Source organism: Triturus cristatus, chromosome 5_2, assembly GCF_964204655.1.
Source record: "Triturus cristatus chromosome 5_2, aTriCri1.1, whole genome shotgun sequence".
NCBI lineage: Eukaryota > Metazoa > Chordata > Amphibia > Caudata > Salamandridae > Triturus > Triturus cristatus.
Window position 1 is genome coordinate 986,222,232 of NC_140588.1, and position 23,031 is coordinate 986,245,262.

Consider the following 23,031-nt stretch of genomic DNA (forward strand, 5'->3'; position numbering starts at 1 on the left):
ACACAAGGTGACAGAGAAGAGTGGGGGGAAAAAGGCATGGAAAGAGAGAGGCTGGAACTGCAAGAGAACAGAAGGGGCACCGCAACGGGGAGAGGGAGGACACATAGGCAAGGAATGAAGAGCAGCGGAAAACAGAGATCCAGGGAAGGGGGCAGATTTGTGTGTCAATATAGAGAGAGAGAGGTGGGAGAGAGAGAGAGACTATAGTTAAGTGATCTTTTTGGGCTTCGTCAAGTCTTCACGAGCCCGCTTTATAACAAAATGAGCTGAAACTAAAGTAAGCAACAAAAGCTTTAAGCGTTAAATGCGTGCAATGGTCGTAAGACATGCAACAAAATGCTGTGCTTAAATAACATACAACGATGGCTGCGACACGGTTTCAATGCGTGCAGCCAGGGAAAGTAAAACAAAAAGTTACACTCAAAAGCGGATGGATACAGTACTTCAGCAACGGGAACTGATAAAAAAGAGCCGCTTTTAAGATATATGAAATACATGAGATTTCATAAGCACGAAGATGAAACCTAAAAAAAAGAGTAGCCATCAAGATGGAAGTTAGTGTCATATCCCAAGTTTCTTGTGGAAATACCAGTTTGAATCTCTGTAGGAGGATATAAAAAGCTATGTTTCAGGGAGTGGCCAGTCAAGCTCGTCGAGTGGATATAATCTACGGAGGCTCCACCACCATTGACCACAGATGACAGGCCAGACGCCTAAAACAGGGCTGATTCTGGTACCTTGACGACTGAGTGTGGCATGTGGGGCTGATGTGTCGACCCTCTTGGATGAGCTGTGGGGCCTCAGGAGACTGGCGGGGAGACTCACAGTGCTTTCCAGTGAGCAGAGGAGCGAGAGGTGGTCCTGGGAGGCCGGAGGAAGCAGAGCTGGGGATACACAGGGCAACCCCAGAGGCCCCAAACAGCACGGAGGGAGATTGCCTGACTTCGGCATTGCTGCCACTTGACTGGAGGCCTGCAACTGCGTACAGAAAGGGAGGGGCTGGTGCTGAGATGCCCTCTCTGTGAAATGGTAGAGATCCCCTGACCAGCATATGAAATCAGGTGCCCGCCGTGGGGGTTCCTCGACAGCTCTAGGGAACAGTAGCTGCCCGTGGAGGGAGTTCCGTGGGGCAGTGAGGCGGGGTGGGGGAGGTTAGGGTGGGGGGTAGTAAACACCGGAATATAGATGAACGGAGGTAAGTACACATTTAAATAAATAAAACGAATTTCGTTGCGCACGCTGCATCGCAAAATGCGATGCAGCTCGTGCAACAAACTTCGTTTTATTTATTTAAATGTGTACTTACCTCCGTTCATCCATATTCCGGTGTTTACTAACCACTGCCCCGCCTCGTCGTGCCATGGAACTCCCTCCACAGGCCGCTACTGCTCAGGAATACGTTCCAACGACTCCATGCCTGACCCTAAGATGGAAACGCTGGAAGGATTCCTGTGAAACTATGGGAAATGTGAAGGCTGCTAGCAGCCTCCAGCTTAACAAAGCAATCTTCTGCACTGAGAGTCATGCACAAGCACCACATTTCAGAGGTGGTGAGCAGGGGGCCCTTCCTGTGAAAGCAGTGGTGTGTCCTATTTCCCCGAGGAGTCGGGGGGGGGGGGGTAGAGTGATGCATATCATTGACTAGGACTGACGGGGCCCACACACATCACGAGAGAGCAAAGCACCAACTGGAGAGAGCATCTCTTGCTAGAGGCGTCCTCCAAGAGAAGTCTAAAAGGCAGCAGGGGTTGATGAATAACTTGTCATACACTGCAGTACTTTCATCGGATTGACACCCACATCTGTGGGTACACCTTAATGCCGCCAAAAAAGTCTCAACCAAAATCCAGGAGGCAATGGCATTGGTAAAGGACAGCCTACTTACCTCCCTGTGGGAGTTCAAACGTGAACTTAGGGAAGAACTCAAGACAGATCTAACTTCATTCCTGGAGGCCTTCAAAACAGAATTAAATGGTGGGTTGAGCACCCTCCACAGAACATCGACTCAGCACGAGAAATATGGATCTCGAAACTAAAACGACAGACTGGGAGCAACACACGCAGCGCGCAGAGGATCATGTATAAGCTCTCAACACTCAACTACAAGCCACCATATTGAAAAACAAAGCTTTAGAAAACAGATTGCGTCGTGACAATATCAGAATTAAGGAGGTGGCGGAGCGTGTGGAGGGGGATGACCTCGAGGCTTTTGTGGTGGGACTGTTTTAGGAAATTCTCGAAGATACACACTTGAAATTCAAGGTGGAGAGAGTACATAGGGTGGGGAGGACTTCGACACGAGACACAACATTTCCATGTGATGTCTTGGTGAAACTATGCTCATTCAAAGTTAAAGAGGCCATCCTGCAAGCAGCAAGAAAAGGAGACGGGGTGTCATTTCAGGGCTCCTCGTGCTCCTTGTGTCAAGACTTAGCCCAAGCAACGCTGGTGTGACATCAGATGTTTAGCCCTGTGACGGAAAAACTCAACAAAGAAATCAGCACTGGATATTTCCCGTTGGCCTAGCATTTGAATACTGTAATAAGGCCCACGAAGTGTCGGACCTGACGGATGCTCTAACTTTGTTAGATATGCTTCTCTCAGAAGGGCAGCAGCTAGGAGCAGCACCGGGCTCTTTGAAGCAGGGACCTCTGAGGACCCAGGGAGTTGCTCTGTGGCTTCCCAAGAGAAGCACAAGGACTCATAGGAAATGTTAACGACATGGAGAGCGACAAAGGACAGACCTGTTGCCCGCTCGGAGCCTCATGAATCTAACATTAATGGTACAAAAATATTGCCATTATTTTATTATTTAAAATAATTCTATACAAGACATTTACTAGTTTTTACTACAACATAGCAAAATACTATTGTTATACTTTAAACAGAGATTTTTGTTACTGAAACCATAAGAAAAATATATTTAATTTAATATATTTCAGTAAATATACATTTCAAAATGAGGGCAACAATGCTTTAGCATTTTCTATTTTTTTCTATATTTTTAAATTAATTTACATGAATGTATAACCTAAAAATATTTTTACAATTTTTTTTACGCTTAATAAACTTATAAATCTATACTTTACCATAGTGAGTCTAATCTGAGGTGGTATGGTGGGCAAAAAAGCACAATGAACTCGGATGCGGCCCAAGTAATTACTAGGGGTTAAGCCACTTTGTTCTTTAATTTAGTTTGATGCCCTAAGCATGATGAGCATGCCCAGATGTGGGTCCCTGCTCACTATGCCACCGTAACCAGACTGCACCTAACTGAAGAGCCCCATCTAATGTAAAAATGGTCTTGGGTTGCATGCATTCTGGTTCAGAGAGGTCCTGACATAGTTCGGACTGGACTGTTCCTGCTGGAGGAGGACCAAGACTAAGACTGATTTGCATATAGTTGGGTCTAATCTGAGGCGGCATGGTCAGAAAACAAAACTGTGGACTGCGATGCACCTGAGTAATTACCAATGGCTGAGAGTTATTCAAGTATCCCACTCCCCACGTTTTTTTAACTTTAATTTGGTGCCCTAATTATGATAGAAATGCCAAAATGTGAGTACCGTGCTTACTGTGGCAAAGGGCCAAGCTGTAACTGATTGAAGAGGCACAACTAGGGCAAAACCAGCATTGGGCTGCTTGTGTTTCACCTCAGAGAGAGCCTGGCTTGGCAGTTTAGGCTGGACTGTTCCTACTGGAGAAGGGCCAAGACTGATTTGGCTATGGCTGGGTATAATTTGAGGTGGCACGTTGGGCAACAAAACAATGGACTGGGATGCAGCCCCTAATAAATTTTAGTGGCTGAAATCAATTCAAGCATTCCAATAATCACTTTTTTGTTTACTGCAGTTCAACACGCTAAGGGACTGATTACGATGTTGTTCGGCAAGCATTATGACCAAATCAGTCTCGGAATGGTTTCTGACCGAATTGGATTCGGGGAGTACGACCGACTGATTACGATGTTTACGGACACCGTTCGGTCGGAGTCCCATTGACTTCAATAGGAGCCTGTGTTCCGACCGAATACACAGGCTCCCATTGAAAAAAGGGGTGGTTGGGGAAAATCGTGCACCCTGTGGTGGGCACCTCAGGGTGCCTGCCACACTGTGCATGGTTGGAAAGAGGTGTCCCATGGCAAGTAAAAAAATACAAATCCCAGTTCAACCCACACAACACACCTGACAGGAAGACTCTATTTTGACACACCCACATAGCTGAGTATAAAACCAGACCCTTCCCTGACCACAATCCTTTGCAATACTCCACTGATGGAGTAAGGATTCAAAGACAGAAACTTGCTCGAAACAGTCTCTCGTTAACAAATACTAACAAGCAGAAATAGAAAACCTGAAAGAAAATTAACATACACACGACATTCACATACGGGGAGAAAGATTACTGCTTGCCTAAATAACAAAGAATAATGTGCTACGTAACTGAAATCCCGCTTAAAACCGAAAATCGCCTTGTGCATGTGCGAACCCATCCTGTGAAAATAATCACTTATGTGAGAGGGAAACTCTCATGCATGCGCAAGGAGTCACTAACTGTAGGTCTCGAGGCACCACGTGCCTGGCATATGCTTGCCTTGACCTAGAAGGAGCTGTCGCTGCTAATGCTTTTGCTTAACAAAGAAGAAAATAACAAGGGATAGAGTAAAAGCAGGTGGTGAACAGTGATAATAACATATTTGAGAAATTAACATTTGTTTATGATTCCTTTATTAATAGTGTGCATTTGGGCCAGATATGCTAAGCTGATAGAAAAGATGGCGGGTGAAACGTGACGCAAGTTGAGCATGCGCATTAAAATCCCGGAATGACCTGTTGACTGGGACATTGATCAGCTGCCAAGACCCAAGGACGTGTGCTTGGGAAAAGTTCCTCAACTGAAGAAATTATATAACATTTGTATCTATCTATTTCATGAATGCATGTGAAAAGGAAGGGTTCTGAAATTTTGAATAAATTAAGTGGGAAGGATTTACTAAACAAAGAATTAGTTAAGAATTGTGGGATGATCTCATGAGGTGATGGCAACTCCCATACCCCGGCCCAATAACAGTTCATGATTCGCTGACATTTGCAACCTTTGAGGGTGGGATATGCTAAATTAAAGAATATAACTTGAGTGACTTGAGAGGTATAGTTAGAGAGGTTGGGCTACGCTGATGCTGAGTAAGAAGTAGGCGAGAGCTGCTGCTGGGAAGAACAGACTGAGAAGATTCAATACTTAAGACAGCCTGACTAGATTGAAGATTTGCTGAAGAATATCTAAGAGGGAGAGAGTGTAAGTGAGGGATGCGCTCCGGGTTCTAGAGAAGTGTAGTAAGTATAATCCTATTCTGTGCCTGTCCTATAGTCTTTGTCTCCTAACTCTTTTTCAGGTGACCTCCACCAATCTTTGGGCAGGCATTGAGTTTCCCCATTTCACCACTGGGTAATTATATTTCTGACCTAAATTTGCATACACTTTGCAAAGTATGATTTATTGTGTCTTTTGTCTCTTCATCTATCACTCCTTATGCATTTGAATTGTTGAATGGGTTTGTGTTATCTGATAAATTAATGTTTCTCTCCCATGAAAGTTGATGGAGTTTGCACTGTGAATCTGTAAAAATGAGCGTCCATTTTGAATGAGTTTTAGATCAAATTTATTGAATCTTACTTGGAGTCTGTGATCATTTTGTCTTTTTATTGAAGGGTTATATGACAGAATAGTTGATACGTTAATATTACCACCAACTACTCGACTAATGGTCCGTTGACCAAAGGTAGAGTATTGATCTGTGAAGGTTAGTTAGATATTGACTAATTCAGATCAAAGTGAAACAAAACTCCCCCCCCCCAGCAGAATAGTTGGTTAACCGGGAAATGTGTATATGGTCCCAGTGTGAGAAGATTGTTGATTTTGTGAAATGTTCAACCTGGCTTTCCGCTGGATCAGTTTTTCTGGTAGCAGAATGATGGTTATTATCAATTAGTTTAGTGATTATTGATTATTGACTATTGTTTGGGGTAATTGACTATATGTTTAACGTTAAGAGTTAGTGCCACGTTTTATGTCATCTGGAAGCACAGGTACAGAGATACCTGGGAATCCCGGGAATGGAATTTAGAAGAGTGTGGTAAATGGAAATCACACTGCAGTAGGTTACTTGTCTGTTATCGTAATACTGAGAATCTACGGTTGGCTGGCAGTGTTACATTAGGGACTATATTGTATAAGAGTAGAGTGTGAATGATAGCAGAGGACCCACCAGTGAAACTTTGGCCTTACCCAAAGGAGGACTATCCCTAGAGGAGTAACAGGTCCTCCTGAGTATATGTAACAGTGGTTTTTACTCACAGTGATGGGAAGGAATTTTCTCTTTGTAGCGTGTGGAGAAACTATCTTTGGTTTAGTAAAGCAGACAGAGTAGCGCTATTTTTAAGTTGTTACCAACAAGAATTTATAACGAGAAACTAAAACAGACATAGTTGAATTACCTTGTGAAGGGAAGGTCAGTGGCAGAAGCTGTACTGATGTCACAGAGAGCCACGCTGGTATTGATGGAAGCAGCGGGTGTGAGAAAACTGCAGATTGTAAAGGGAGGGTCAGTAGAAGGAGTAATACTGATGTCTCAAGAGCCATGCTGGCATTGGTCAGACGAGTGGGTGTGTTATAAGCTCTGATTGGTCAATAGACAGGTAGCGTGCTGGTATTGGGTGAAGAAGAAAATACGTAGTGAGTTCTGATTGGTTAGTTGGTGTGAGATGCGCAGACATTGGATGAGTATTGACTAAAAGGTTTAGTGATAATACGGAAGCTGCAATGGCTTCAATCCTACCTAGAAGGTAGACAGCAGGTAGTCACCTTGGCACCTTTCTCCTCCAGCAGGTCTCCAGTTGCGTACGGGGTGCCGCAGGGATCTGCAATTAGTCCTATCCTTTTCAACATCTACTTGCGGCCCCTGTTCCCCTAATTAAATCTTTTGGAGTCAGCCTGGTGAATTACGCTGACGACACGCAGCTGGCCTTCTTTTTAGAAGGGGATGACGCACTATCTATGGATCGATTCCAGCAATGTATGAAGCAGACCACGAACTGGCTCAGAAGGAATTCTCTCCAGTTCAATAGTGGAAAAACAGAGGTGGTTTTCTGCTCGCCAACTAGGATTCCAAAACATCTTCCTTCCGAATTTAGACTCTCTCCAGAGGAAGGACCTCTGACACCGGTCAGCAAGGTACGCAATCTTGGGGTGATTATTGATGATGACCTCCAGATGGTATCCCAGGCCAGTAAGACCGCTAACGTTTGCTTCGCCCTGCTGCAGCTGCTTCGTAGCATTTTACCCTTACTTCCTAGAGAGTCCCGAGCTACGGTAGTACGCAGTACGGTATTAAGCAGGCTTGATTACTGCAATTCCCTATATTTGGGGGCCCCGCAGCATATTTTTCAGGGACTGCAAAGGATCCAGTCAGCTGCAGCCAAATTAGTTCTCGATAGGCGACGTAGCTCTTTGGCTACCGGAGCACTGAGGGACTTACATTGGCTTCCTGTCAAGGAAAGGGTCTCCTTTAAGTCCCTGTGCCTGGCTTTTAGAGCAGTGCATGGACTAGGCCCAGTTCCTTTACAGGATAAGTTTGCTCGTCATCTACCAATCAGGCAGCTCCGTTCATCCACAGCCGGCCTATTGGTAGTCCCGAGATTTAAACGCTCCAGGGTGGGCGGAAGGGCCTTCAGCATAGTGGCCTCTGGCATGTGGAATAAACTCCCTCTGAATTTGAGACAGTGCAATTCCCTGCTCGAATTTCGCAAGGGGCTTAAAACCTGGCTGTACCCCAAAGTCTAAACCATGCCGCTCCCCTGTCCCTCCCTCTGTCCCCCTTGGTATGTTTCTCCAGTCTAAAGCGCCAGGATGCCCGTAGGGTGATAGCTGCGCTATATAAGTTCCACATCAATCAATCAATCAAGAGTTTTTGGATTTTGTCGAGTGAATTAGATAAAAGAACGAGAAAATGAAGTTGATTAATAAGATCAAGAATTTCTTCAAGAAGGATAAGCGTGTAATAACTAGGGAGGGAATTCTTATGTCACCTCCTAATACACCGGCTTCTTATATGATGATGGAAATTGGATATCATACATGTGTATGGGTGGAAAATTGGGTGGAGTATACAAAAGATGATGGTGTCTTAGCTTTCCTTGAACATGGTACGTTTAATGGAAGGATTCTTCAGAATTAGAGAAACAGGATGAATACTTTAGAACCAAATCCCAGGTTAACACAGTACAAGGCGTTAGAAGAATGGGAAGTTGAGGCATTTGAACGTGAAAAATACAGAGGAGGCATGAGAATCAATAGAGGATTTTTACCAAGATACCCATATGACACGCGAGGAGATCAGATGAAAAGATGGAGAAGGGCTGTAGTAACAGAGGGTGCATGTCCAGTATTGGTGGCTGATGAACAAGAAGGGAGCAAATGCAAGGAGAAAACGAAACACATGGGTAGGACAGGTATAGGGTGTAATGCATCTGATGATGAGTTATTAGAGGACAATTTGATAAAGAGACCTCCGCCTTATCGGGAAAGTGCTAGAGATACAACTCCAAGTGCCCCCATAATGGGAACTCCATTGGCTCCAACAGTTATTCAAAAATCCCAGGAAAAAGAAAGGGATGCATTGAACAAAACCAAAGAAGAGATAATTCAGAAAATAAATCAGTTAGGCTTAAATGCGGAAGCACTGACAGTACCAGTAACGATTGGTCCTGTTATTCCATTGTATGGTGATAAACAAAGTGCGCCGAAATCTCAAATTGTGGCAGCTTCACAGAATAGTGCTAGAAAGGAGATAGCCATGATAGACGATTAAGTTAGTGAGTGTGAGTCGAATGTTTCATTAATGGATCTCCAGAATATTGAGGCTGTGACTGAAACCCCAAAGAGAATGTCGTCCACATAGAGGAAAACGGTACCAACTGTCACTCTAGTGGCAGGAAGTTCCACTGGATTTTCTCCTTAAGATCTAGAGGAATGGGCAAAAGGATTAGAGAAGAAGAAACCAAAACTATAGATGTAAGCAAGTTAAGAGTGGATTTAGAAGAAATGATCATTGGTACAATAGGTTTTGATAGACTAGGTTCATATGAATATGAAGAGTTGTTGTTTCTGTGTAAAAGTATAACCTGGAGAGCAAAGAATGTACATGAGAAAATAGCAGAAATAGCCTTAGAATTTGGAATAGACATAAAAACGTCAAAAGTACTGCAGAAGCATTACTGAGCAGATTTTACTGAAAAGGACATAGAAAGTTTGAATCCGTCAGGAAGGAGATTGCAAATAAAGGAATTGATACAGCTTATGAAGAAATGGGGAGATGCAGAATGTTGGAGAAGTAGATGGACTAAGAAAAGAGAGGAGGCAGTTGCCAAAGAGTTATCTGCATTTCCGATGAGAGAAGTGGAAAAAGTTGAAAGGATGTGTCCGATGAGAGAAGTTCCAGGTGGTGGATATGTACATGTTCCTTGGAGTAGACAGGATATTTTGTCTTTTACAAAGGACTTCCCAAGGTTGAGAGAGAAACCTATCGAATGGTACAAGAAGGTGGAGAGATTTGTGAAGGTCTCAAAGGTTTTGTTGAAAGATTTGGATGGTCTGTTTGACATAGTGGTAATAACAGATTTGTGGACAGAATGTAAGATTACAGTTGATTGGCCCACTGAAGAATATCCTAGAGATGAAAGAACATGTGCACCCTCGGAGGAGGTAATGAAAAAATATAATCAGGTGATTACCTTCCTGAAAGGGAAAATTCCCCCTAAAGACACTGATTGCGTTAAAATAGATAGAACTATTCAAGAACCTAAGAAGTCAGTGCATGCATATTATGAAGGGTTACTACATGTGTTCAAACAGTATAGTGGATTTGAGAACATCAGTGATAAAGATATGGGACAGTTTGTATACAGATTTGTCTATGGGCTAAGATCAGAGATTAGCTAGATGATTCAGCAGCATATGCTTTGTTGGCAAAGAAAGCCGATCTATGACATTCTGAAGTATGTAAAATACTGCAGTGATGACATTGATGCAAAGCATAAAAAGTTAAAGGAGAAAATGATGTGGGCACAAGTGAAGATAGCAGAATGCCAAGAAGTAAATTCAAGTTCTCAAATTGATAATCAAATGAATTGACAGAATCAGAGTGGTCAAATTTTGAATGAAAGTAAAGGAAAAGGAGCAAGAAAGAAATATCCTTGTCATTGATGTGGAAAGTTTGGGCATTGGAAGAATGAGTGTAGAAACATTCAACAGAGTAATAGGGGCAATCACATTTTAAATCCACAGATGCACAATGGGGTGGTTGTGAAGCAACAGCAATAGCAGCAAATAGTTACTCCTCACTTACAGGTGCCTCAAGCCCCTTTGCCCAACAATGTGAATGCTCAGGTGCAGAGATCCAGTGTTAACACCGGATTCAGAGGAGAAAGTGGTAAGAGTACACATACTGTTCAACAAAATTGGATGCAGAGTGATGCAGATGAATCGGAAATGACGGTGCCTGAGGGGGAGGAGGAGTGCGTACTTGGCGCATCCTTGGCGGTAGATCAGTCAGGTCCATTTATTGATGGGAAGGTTGAGGGCAATGATATCACTTTCCTAATGGACACTGGTGCTACCCGTTCTACTGTGAGAACAGCAGAAATCCCAAACCTACCCCTCATGGGAGAAACTATCCAAGTTGTAGAAGTCTCAAATAAGCAGATTAGGACCCCAATCACGAAACCAATAGAAGTGAATATTGGATATTTCAGAGATATGCATCGATTTGTGGTATGTGACTCGAGTCCAGTAAACCAATTAGGTAGAGACTTGTTGTGCAAGATAAATTGCACCGTTTTTGTACACCTGATGGTGTGGCTTTCCAAACTCTGGATGAATATGTAGCCTTCAAGATGATGCTAGCTAAACAAGGAACAGAAGCGGATGAGATGTTTTCACTCCTTACTGACAGTGATTTACCTGATGAATTAAGAGACACAGTTAGGTCAGATGTGTGGGATTTTACAGGAAAAGAAGTTGACCTAATGGCAAAGGTAGACCCTATCAAAGGTATGGTAAAGGAAGGTGCAATATACCCAAATACCCCACAATACAAAATTAAGCAGGAGTTGCCCTAGTAATTGACCAAATGATTGAACAGGGAATTTTAAAAGAAATAATGGGCAGTCCTTGTAATTCGCCAATCATGGGACTTAAGAAGCCTAGTGGGAAATATAGAATAGTGCAAGATTTGAAGAAAATCAATAAAATAGCAGTACTCAGTTGTCCTGTAGTATCGAACCCTGCAGTGATTCTTTCTCAGATACCATGGGATGCTCATTGGTATACTGTGATTGATTTGTGCCAAGCGTTCTTTTCAATTCCATCACATCCAGATAGCCAATATATTTTTGCCTTCCGGTTTGAAGACCATGTTTTGGCATGGTGCCGAGTTCCTCAAGGGTACACAGAAAGTCCATCAATATTCAATCAGATTTTGAAAAAATGGTTAGAGACATTGGTAATGCCAGGAAACTCAGTTTTGGTTCAGTACATTGATGACTTATTGGTGGCATCAAAGACAAGAGAAGCTTGTGTCATTGACACAATAGCTGTACTGAATCACTTGGCAGAAGGAGGACACAAGGTGTCCCCGGAGAAATTATAATTTTGTAGACAAGAAGTTCAATATCTTGGACATAAAATAGAGAAAGGAGTCAGAAAGGTGACACCCGAAAGAATAAAAGTGATTCGACAAATGAGCAAGCCTAAAACCAAATAGAAAGTGAGAATGTGTTTGGGAGTGGTTGGATAATGTCGTTAATGGATACGTGGATTTCCACTGCTGGCAAAACCTTTAATAAGGTTAACACGAAAAGAGATGACAGACCCGGTTGAATGGGATGATGAAAGTGAGGAAGCATTCATAAAATTGAAAAAATGTTTGTGTCAGGCCCCAGCTTTAGGCATGCCAAATTATACGAAAGAATTTACATTGTTCTGTTGCGAAAGAGAAGAGTATGCACTTTCAGTGTTAACCCAGAGGCATGGATTGTCTCGACATCCAGCGGCATACTTCTCTGCCACTCTTGATCCATGTGGCTGCAGCATTACCTGGCTGCTTAAAAGCAGTAGCAGCTACTTGTGTGAGTCTGGAGCAAAGTAAATCAATTGTGATGGGACATCCTGTCAAAGTATATGTGCCACATTCAGTTGAGATTCTCTTGACAAGGACTCTTACACAACATTTGACCCCTAGTCGGCTGACTGAATGGGTGAGCCATTTCACTAAACTTTTTGGCTTCCCCGAGGCGATCACAACCAGGAATGGCCCAACATCACCTCTTCTTGAAGACAGTGTCGTCTTTCCAATTGAGGTATCTTTCTCATTAAAAGAAGTGCTATCAGCACTAATTGAAAGTAAAGGCTCCAAGGCCCCAGGACCCGATGGGGTCCCTGTTGACATCTATAAGCATAACATCGACCTTTGGGCTCCATTATTAACACGCGTTCTTAACGCAACCTCTTCGATGGGCCTGATTAAAAGTTGGACCGAGTCTATCATGGTCCCTATTTATAAGAAAGGCAACAGACAGGATCTTTCCTGCTACAGACCAATTTCCCTATTAAATTCATTGGGTAAAGTGGCAGGAAGGATACTCCTGTCGAGGTTACAAACATGGGCAAAAGAAAAGAACATATTATCAGACCTCCAGTTTGGCTTCAGGGAAGGCCTGAGCACAATAGACCAGGGCCTTAACCTGGCCATCCTGATGGGCAAATACACAAAGGCGCAGAGAGGAAAACTACATTTGGCGTTTGTAGACCTCTCCGCGGCCTTCGATTGTGTCTCACACAAGAAACTATGGAACATTCTGACAGAAATGGAGGTAGAAGTACCCCTAATCAATTTTCTAAAAGCCCTTTATAGCAACGCTACAGCACGTGTTCGATTTGGGCCTACAGGTGAATGTACTTCGTTATTCCGGGTGTATAGAGGGGTAAGACAGGGGTGCGTCCTGGCTCCGTTCCTTTTCACATTATATACAAACGGCCTTGAGAAGGCCCTACTGGAAGGACGTCCCCCAAGTGCAACAGAACTCGGCAAACAGACGCATACCAGCATTGCTCTACGCGGACGATGCCGTCATTTTAGCAAGGACCTCACTGGCTCTTCAGCGGGCATTAGAGTCTTATCATACCTTTATGCAAGACATTGACTTAAAGATAAATGTCACAAAAACATATGTGATGAACTGTGGTAAAGGTAGTAAGAAAGGAAAGGATCTATTCCTAAATGGGAGCAAACTGGACACCACATCCACCTACCCATATCTGGGGATATTAATAGACGATAAGGGTACATGGGGCCAAGCAATCAATTCAAGAAAACTCCTTTTTATGAGAGCTACCTCAGTCCACGTCAATTTCTCACAAAAATTAGGTAAAAGAACTCCCTCAGAACTAATTAAGATATATAATGCGAAGTGCACGAGTGTAGCAATGTATGGGGCAGGGATTTGGGGCCATCGTAATGTTTCTGCACTACAGAAAGTGGAAAACGCATTTCTTAGATACTTATTAGCCGTGCCGGGTTCAATTCAAGAAAACTCCTTTTTATGAGAGCTACCTCAGTCCTCGTCAATTTCTCACAAAAATTAGGTAAAAGAACTCCCTCAGAACTAATTAAGATATATAATGCGAAGTGCACGAGTGTAGCAATGTATGGGGCAGGGATTTGGGGCCATCGTAACGTTTCTGCACTACAGAAAGTGGAAAACGCATTTCTTAGATACTTATTAGCCGTGCCGGGTTCTACTTCTACCTACGTCTGCCATGTTGAGGTAGGAGTCCCCTACATAACGGATAATATAAAAACCCAACCTGTGACCCTGTGGCATCGTATATGGAAGTCACAGTCTAATAAACTTAACCAGTCGGTGCTACAGGATGCACTGAAACTGGATTATTCCCTTGACATAGAATGGATTAAATATGTAAGGGATTTCATGACAGACATAGGTAAACCTGAATATTTCTATAACCCAGCTTCAATGTTAGGTGTTTCAGGGAAAGAATTTAAGAAATCATGTTTGCACCATATGGAGAGGCTGAGACTCGCGAGCGAAGCAACAAAATCTACTGTCATTTCTAATCTTATGATAACTTCCTCCTTTGGCATGCAACTGTACTTACAAAACACCAAAATGGTTATAATAGATTTGTTCTTACTCGATTCCGGCTGAACATTTTTCATAGGTTGGTTACCTTTCCATCTGTTAATGATTGGTCTAAGAATCTACCAACTTGACCGTGTGATGACATTTCTCAGCAATCAACAATTTATGTTATCCTGTTTTGTAAATTTTATAATGATCTGAGAAGAAAATGGATAGTCCCAATTCTGAAAATCTGGGGCATTCGACAATGTCGGCCTGCCTTCACGGCTCTCCAATGTCTTGACAATGAATGTATAACCTCAAATGTTATTTTCTTCTTAAAGAATCTTATCAAATGTCGGAATAACATAGTTTTAGACCATCCTGTTAACAGTGACAGAGTCTCTGTTTAAATGTCATTGAAGACTCAAGCATGAATATTAATGCTCTATTTGTCAAATAGTAGAAGGATTATAGAGCTGAAAGCTAACAATGCACTATATCCCTCATTTTTTTTAACATACCCCGAAATGTGGAAATTAAACTTATGAGCCAAGCGTCAGTAAATGACTACAACTTTTATGGCTTTCTTTTTCTTACCATCTAATTTTATAAAAACGCCAAGACGGATTGTTCTAAACATAAGGTACCCAACGTTGATTTGGGAGTATCCCCCAAAGCATCTTAATCTTGCAGACGGGGGCTATCTTTCTTTCCGATTTGTAGAGCCATAAATCATATGATCTATGCTCATTCAAAGCAAAATAATAATAACTGACTACTCTCCACTACAAGATTGCGGTTTTTCACGTACTTTTTATTGTATTGCTCATATTGGTCTTTTTTTAAAATATATCACTTTTTAATTCATTTGTATTGTACAGAGCAAAATGCTCAAATGTTGAATTGTACATATTGAGAGCTAATTTATGAATATGCAAAGAAAAACGATAACAAATCTACTTCTTTCCCCCCTAAGATTGCTAATTTGCACATATTTCTATTGTATTGCCTATACGAGTCATTTTTAAAACTGTATTTTCTCTTTTAATTCACACGTTTTTGTATTGTACAAATGTTGAAATGTAAAATTGCACATGCTTTTATGGTTTGAAATTAACTTACCGAATAAAGCTTATTTGATTTGATTTACTAATAATAGAGAGGTGACATAATACATTCAAAATACAATATATAGACTTCAACAGATATTTTACAAATAATATGAATTGATACAGAATTTATAACAACACAATGATTGTGCATAACATAATGGAAATCAGGATAAGATAAACCATTTCAAATTTTTAACAGATTTCCAAAAGAAACAATAATGGCTAACATAATTAGAATCATGTTCTAATTATGTTAGCCATTATTGGGTAATCGGTACGCAGACCAAGTGGTACAATTGTGTGTGAGAAATACGATGTCTTGGAAAAGAGAGATGGGAAAAGAAATTACCAATTGCCAACAAGTGTTTTTCTCTGCTTTTGAAACATGGGATGAAGTGAGACAATTACAGGATGAGGCAGACATGAAAGAAAAGGAATGCTGGATTAAAACAGATTGCACAAGAAGAGCTAGCGATGAAGTATGGGTGTGTCCTGATGGTAGACCAATAATGCCAGATAGCTTAGTGTCACAAATGGCTAGGGTGTATCATGGAGTCGCACATATTGGGAGGGATGCCATAATCAGACAGTTCAGACAAATGTGGTTTAATCTAAGGGTGGGCGTAGTTCGCGAAGTAGCACTTCGCGAAGCTACGCAAAGTGAAGTTCGCACTACGCGAGCTACGCGTAGCACTTCGCGAACTGCGTAGTAACATGTTCGCACTGTGCAAGATGTTGTTTTCAATGATTGCACAGTGCGGACAAGCAACCGGCACTGTGCAATCATTGAAAATGGCATCTTGCACAGTGCGAGCTGTAGTTTTCTGCTGCTCGAGTAGATTTTTACTCGAGCGGCAGCTTTCTCAACGCGAACTGGTAGTTTCTCATCGCAAGCGGTCGCGAGCATACGCGACCCCTCGCAATGAGAAACCTCGCGTTGGGAATCTCGCCGGGAGGTTTATTTTCCATGCTCGCGATCGCCAACTTGATGTTGCTGATCGCGAACAAGGAAAAAGTCTCGCCGGGATGTCATTTTGCTTGCTCGCGGTCGCCAACTTGACGTTGAGGACTGCGAGCAAGCAAAAAATTACCGCAGCACTACGCAAAACTACGCTACGCGTGTTCGCACTGTGCTACGTGCAGTTCGCGTAGTGCGAAGTAGCGCGAACTTCGCAAACTACGCGAGCGTAGCGTAGTGCTTCGCCCAGGCCTAGTTTAATCCCAAATTCAGGATAGTTGCAGAGAGCCTCTGCCAAAGATGTTTGACTTGCCAACTGCAAAACCCAGGAAGGAAGACAGTGGTTAGTTGGGGAGAAATTGGTAAGGCAGAGGGACCATTCACAAGATTGCAACTAGACTTCATCGAGTTGCCACGGGTTGAAGTATGTCCTTGTCATTGTTTGTTTGTTTTCTCGATGGGTAGAAGCCTATCCCAAGAGAAGAAATGACAGCCTTACTGTTGCCAAACTATTATTAAGAGAGTTTATTCCAAGATTCGGATTTCCAGTCACTTTGGAATCAGATAGCGGACCTCATTTTAATAATGAAATAATTAACCTAATTTGTGAAGCTTTCAAAATTGAACAGAAGTTACATTGTGCCTACCGACCAGAAGCTTCTGGAGTGGTCGAGCAGCTAAATGGCACAATAAAATCCAGGTTAGGAAAAGTGTGTACATCCACTTCACTAAAATGGCCTGATGCTTTGCTTATTGTATTGATGAGCCTTAGAAGCAAAGCATTCCTGAGCAAAGAATAGGATTAAGTCCCAATGAAATCCTTATGGGAATAGCAATGAGACAAGCATTTATACCTGGAAAAAAATTGATGAACATAACTGATTATTTAATATTGGACTATTGCAAAGGAGTGGCTGATCTGGTACGTTCTGTGTTTCACCAGGTTGGAGAAGATCCAAATGCAGCACAGCCAAATCAAGCTCATGATTTGTGTCCTGGAGACTGGGTCGTGATAAAAAAGCACAGAAGGAAGTCGTGCTTGGAACCCAGGTGGAAAGGACCTCATCAAGTCATTTTGGTCATGATAACAGGAGTAAAGTGTGCTGGGATTCCGAATTGGATCCACGCCAGTCACACCCAAAGAGTCCCAAGTCCACTTGATCGACCAGAACAGCTACTGTTAGAACAAAGAAAAGAACCAGAAGCTGAGAGTTGTGAAGTCGAAGAAATCAGAGAAACAGACTCTGAAGAACGCATTGACGAAGAACAACCAAGTACAAGTCAGATTGAGTAGGCACCAGTTACTGGGACGGAAGTGACTGCTGTAAAGACCAAAGGAGAGCTTGAACTTGAAAGACCAGAACGAAGTGAGCAACATCCAGAAGAATCAATTGCAGAAATCCCAGATTCAGCACAGTCAGAAAAATAATAAGAAGAACTCATTGCAGAAAACTTAGATCAAATTCAGTTACAAGAAGAGAAAGACGGGAAGTTCATTTCTAAAAGTTCAAATCTAACTAAGTTAGGAAAGGGAAAAGAATCAACTGAAGAAAATTTAGATCAGAGGCAGACAGAAGAAGAAAAGGAAAGAGTAGAAAGTCAAGAACAAAAGCAAACAACAAAAGAAGTAAAGGTAGGGAATTCGGAACAAAATCAACAAAAGGAAAGAGAAAATAAAAGGACACTTGAGATAGGTGAAGAAGGTGAAAGGGCAGTACAGACAAAAAGAGGCAGGAAAGAATATCGCTGGCCAAGTGGAGTGAAAAGACTGAGATACATTTTAAGAAGAAAGTCAGGGAAAGAATTAGAACAAGTAGATGAGGTGTCAAGTCAGTCTGAGCAAGAACATACAAGAAGAAGAACATTAAGGTCATCAAAAAGAGCGAAGGTGCCAAATGGAAAGTATAAGGCTCCAGAGTGGACATACATCATCCTTGAATATTTTGAAAATCTTGACCTGAATGAAGAACCAAAAAGTGGCAATTTTGAAGGGTCTGATAAAAGGGAATTGAGACCACCTTAATGGACTTTTTCGTTTTGCATAAAAGGTGGATTCTATTAAAGACATTAAACAAGGACCCTGAAGTAAAGGCTAAGGCGGAAAAGATTTTGAAGTGTGAGATCACACAAAGAATTTACGTATTTGTAGAAAGAAACTAAAATGTAGAAATTATTTTAGAAACTAAAAACGGCAGAAGTAAAAGTGACTGAGCATCCGAAATCTAACCTAAAACGACGGTGTGTTAAATGTTGTCTATGTAGCATTACAATAGTAATCTTGATGTGGTTATTATTAACACTTGTGATACCTGTCCTAATGATAACTAATAATAAGAATAACACAAAATGTGAGCGAGAGAGAGGATTTGGGGCCATATGTATGAAAAACACGTTTTGTGATTCTCAAATTGCGAATTTTAGGAAATCGCAATTAGAGAATTGCAAAATGCAATATATGTAGTAATTGCTAAATATTTTGCAAATCCAACATATTCCTTATTTGCGAAGCGCAAATTGAGATTTGCAAATGAGGAATACCTTCCCATTCATTCCTATGGGCTAGAAGGCCCATAGGAATGAATGGGAAGATATTCTCAATTTGTGATTCCCAATTAGAGAATCTCAAATTGAGAATGCAATTTCAAGGTTGCAAGGGTGTCAATAGGACACCCTGTTGCACCCCTGAAATAAGCATGTGTGGACTTGTATGTACTTGGCAAAAATGGGGAAATTCGGTCTTCATAGAATAAGAACTGATTATAATAATATATTCATTGGTACTAGTGAATTTGAACATACCTTCCTAATAATGGGGGGATGGGGACTAAAAGGAGGAACTTATCCTGTATTTCCAGGAATTTATTATGTGTGCGGTAAAAATGCCGATTATAGGTTACCTGCACAATGGTATGGCAGTTGTTATATTGCCATTGTATTTCCGAAATTATATCACATTACTAAGAACAATAAAATGAGTGATATAAGTAAAGGACTAACAAGAAATAAGAAAGCAAGTTTTACAGAAATAGTAGGTGATACATTTGGTGCATTGATACCGTCAGTTGGAGTCACAATAAATTCTCATAATATACGTCTGTTATCTACTGTGGTTGATTGTTTAGCAACTGATACTGCTGGAGGATTCTAAATGATCAATACTGAAATGGTTGCGAGGAGGGTGGAGTCTGTGGCATGTTAAAAGTTCAACACTGCTGTACATATATCCCGGATAAAAGTAAAGGTATTGAGGGATATATCAAGAATATTTCAAAGATTCATAATGATTTGACCCAACTGGAGGTTGACGGTGCATGGGAAAGGTTTAGCAAAAGTCTGTCTAAATTAGGTAATTGGTTTTCCACTTTTGGAAGTAGTTTATTAGGAAAAATATTAATACCTATGATTTCAATAGCACAAGTAATATTAATGATAATACTGATTTATAAATGTTGTAAGGGAAAGGTGAGAACAAGATCAATGATTGAAATGAAGAGCAAAAGAATGGGAAGAAAGAGAAAATGGGAGGAGATAGTGTTAGAACAAATGAAAGAAAATCTGTCTGGAAAAATGAAGGAGATGAACATAAAGGAGAAAAATAAAGAATGTGCAAATACTAACAAAGACACTAAGGTTTAATGTCAAACTTGGCAATTGGTAATGATAGGTATTTTATGATGGCTCTAAAATGCCATCAGAGGGGGGATTGATGGAGCAAGGATTCAAAGAAAGAAACTTGCTCGAATCAATCTCTCATTAACAAACACTAACAAGTAGAAATAGAAAACTTGAAAGAAATTTAACATACACACGACATTCAAATACGGGGAGAAGGCTTATTGCTTGCTTAAATAACAAAGAATAATGTGCTACGTAATGAAATCCCGCTTAAACCCGAAAATCGCCTTGCGCATGTGCGAACCCGCCCCGCGAAAATAATCATGTGATTAACCTATGTGAGAGGAAAACTCTCACGCATGCGCAAGGAGTCACTAACTGTAGGTCTCGAGGCACCACGTGCCTGGCATATGCTTGCCTGGACCTAGAAGGAGCTGCCGCTGCTAATTCTTTTGCTTAACGAAGAAGAAAATAACATGGGATAGAGTAGAAGTGGGTGGTGAACAAACGATAATAACATATTTAAGAATTTAACATTTGTGTATAATTCCTTTATTAATAGTGTGCGTTTGGGCCAGATATGCTAAGCTGAAAGAAAAGATGGAGGGTGAAACGTGAAGCAAGTTGAGAATGCGCATTAAAATCCCGGAATGACCTGTTGACCAGGACATTGATCGGCTACCAAGACCCAAGGACGTGTGCTTGGGAAAAGTTCCTCAACTGAAGAAATTATATAACATTTGTATCTATCTATTTCATGAATGCATGTGAAAAGGAAGTGTTCTGAAATTTTGAATAAATTAAGTGGGAAGGATTTACTCAACAAAGAATTAGTTAAGAATTGTGAGATGACCACCTGAAGTGATGACAACCACATACCCCGGCCAAATCGCAGTTCATGATTCGCAGACATTTGCAACCTTTGAGGGTGGGATATGCAAAATTAAAGGATATAACTTGAGTGACTTGAGAGATATAGTTAGAGAGGTTGGGCTTGCTGAAAGACGCTGCTACTACAAGGTGACGCTGATGCTGAGTAAGAAGTAGGCGAGAGCTGCTGTTGGGAAGAACGGACTGAGAAGATTAAATACTTAAGACAACCTGACTAGATTGAAGATTTGCGGAAGAATATCAAGGAGGGAGAGAGTGTACGTGAGGGATGCTCTCCGGTGTGTCGGGTTCTAGAGAAGTGTAGTAAGTATAATCTTATTCTGTGCCTGTCCTATAGTCTTTGTCTCCTGACCCTTTATCAGGTGACCTCCACCAATCTTTAGCCAGGGATTGGGTTTCCCCATTTCACCACTGGGTAATTATATTTCTGACTTAAATTTGCATACACTTTGCAAAGTATGATTTATTGTATCTTTTGTCTCTTCATCTATCACTCCTAATGCATTTGAATTGTTGAATGTGTTTGTGTCATCTGATAAATGAATTTGTCTCTCCCATGAAAGTTGATGGAGTTTGCACTGTGAATCTGTACAGATGAGCGTTCATTTTGAATGAGTTTTAGATCAAATTTATTGAAACTTACTTGGAGTCTGTGATCATTTTGTCTTTTTATTGAAGGGTAATATGACAGAATAGTAGATACGTTGATATCAGCATCAACTACTCGACTAATGGTCCATTGACAAAAGGAAGAGTTTTGATCTATGAAGGTTAGTTAGATATTGACAAATTCAGATCAAAGTGAAACAAAACTTGACCCCCCCAGCAGAATAGTTGGTAAACCGGGAAATGTGTATATGGGCCCAGTGTGACAAGATTGTTGATTTTGTGAAATGTTCAACCTGGCTTTCCGCTAGACCACCACCACTGAAGGAATCAACCCCACAGCACATAGGAGAGGCAAATCTACACACATCACACCAACACACACACACCACACACATCACCATCACCACTTTCACACCTGCACCTTCAACCCATTTGCACATCACACACCATGTCACAGAAGAAAATGCCCAAATTCACTGCACGTGAGTTGTCAGTCATGGTAGATGAGGTAATCAGAGTAGAACCACATTTGGTTGAAAGCCTGGTCCAACAGACATCGTTAGCCACCAGAATGCAAATGTGGGCAAGGATAGTCAGCAAGGTCAATGCAGTACGGACCGTCCCGCAGAAGGAGATCGTGAAGCGGTGGCATGACCTCAAGAGCAAGGTGGAAGAGAAGAATAACAAGAACATTAAGCTGGGTCGGATGACTGGTGGTTGCCCTCCCATTCCACTACGAACATTCACCACATGGGAGGAGAAGGTGGGGCATACTCCATCCAGAGAGTCTCACAGGAATGTCCGGGGGAGTGGAGTCTGGTAAATATCAACATGTGTCGACCATAACAATGCTATGTGCTGTCTTGCCCAACTACAAAGCGACACCTCCTAGGCCCAAATGCACTCTTGTGAACCACACTCACCCCAACACGTCTCACAGATCTAACATTTACTCCCTCTGATTCAGCTCAAAGATAGCTAGCAAAATTACCATGGGGGCATGTGTACAGGCAGCCAGCACTACAACTCCCACCAGGCCCACTTATCCCATAGCTCAGCAGGATGGAGCACTCACACCCCCAGCCAGAAGCATGTGTCAGCCATTGCATTGTTCACCTTCACCTAACAGGTAGGAAGCCATCTTAACAGGGTAGGGTGTTAGTGGTTGGGAAGCCTGCACCACAACTGCCAACAGGCCCCCTTGTCCCACAGCTCAGCAGGATGGAGCACTCCCCCACCCACAACCATGTGGCAGCTATTGCTTTGCTCTCTTCAAACTTACAGGTAGGTAGCCATCTTATGCTCTCTTGTCCCACCACTGAGCAGGATGGAACACTCCCCCATCCAAGACCCATGTGTAACCATTCCCTTCCTCTGCTCCACTTCACAGGGAGGTAGCCATCTTAACATGGAGGGGTGTTTGTGAGTGGGAAGACTGCATCACAACTCCCACCAGGCACCCTTGCCCCAAAGCTCAGCAGGATGGAGTACTCACCCCCCAGCCAGAACCATGTGTCAGTCATTGCATTGTTCACCTTCACCTAACCGGTAGGTAGCACCTTAACAGGGAGGGGTGTTAGTGGTTGGGAAGCCTGCACTACAACTCCCACCAGCCCCTCTTGTCCCACAGCTCAGCAGCATTGAATAG